At 37.6% G+C, this 752-nt stretch overlaps 1 protein-coding gene across 1 annotated transcript in view; it reads left to right on the forward strand.

The window, feature by feature from the left end:
- Nucleotides 1–752, forward strand: part of LOC116104121 (natural cytotoxicity triggering receptor 1-like) — a 13,921-nt gene that overhangs the window by 6,501 nt on the left and 6,668 nt on the right. The window lies entirely within an intron of this gene.

The following is a 752-nucleotide window of genomic DNA, read 5'->3' on the forward strand; positions in this document are numbered from 1 at the left end:
TACGTTTCTACTGCAGACAAAGTCTCACTGTAAAAGACTGCTAAGTGTTAAGTACGTTGATGATTGTTTACTGCAAGTCATACTTTCTACTGCAGACAAGTTCTCAGTGCCTCTGCTGAGCTGTAGACTTTAACGCTTACTTACTGCAAGCTATACTTTCGACCACTCTGGTCTTTCCTAGAAATAACTACATTCCAACGTGATGGCCATGGGGATATTTTCTTTCTACTTTGGATCTTCATTGTTTCTTTTTCTAATTTTATTTTATTTTATGTACATGGGTGTGTTTTGGGCATGTATGTCTGTGCACCATAGGTGTAGCTGGTGTCAGATCTGCCAAGGACTTGAGTTAAGATGACTGTGAGCTACCATGCGCATGCTGGGAATTGAACTCAACTTGTCTGGAAGAGCAGCAAGAGCAGCAACTACTAAACCCTATCTCCAGCTCCATCCTCAATATTTTATATGCTATATGATGCCTGTGTGTGCAAACATATGTACATATATGCTATGCCACTCAAATGAAAGTCAGAGGACACCTTTGTGAAAATTTTCTATTTATTCTTTTATTTTTGAGAATATAATTACATCTCCTCCCCCTTCATTTTCTACCCTTCAAAAACTCCATAAACCCCTCCTTACTTTCTTTCAAATTCATGACCTCTTTTTCATTAATTGTTGCTACATACACATAGGTGTTTGTGTGTCTGTGTGTGTGTGTGTGTGTGTAATATTTGTAAATAAGTTTTATA

The sequence above is a fragment of the Mastomys coucha genome, unplaced genomic scaffold, assembly GCF_008632895.1.
Source record: "Mastomys coucha isolate ucsf_1 unplaced genomic scaffold, UCSF_Mcou_1 pScaffold21, whole genome shotgun sequence".
NCBI lineage: Eukaryota > Metazoa > Chordata > Mammalia > Rodentia > Muridae > Mastomys > Mastomys coucha.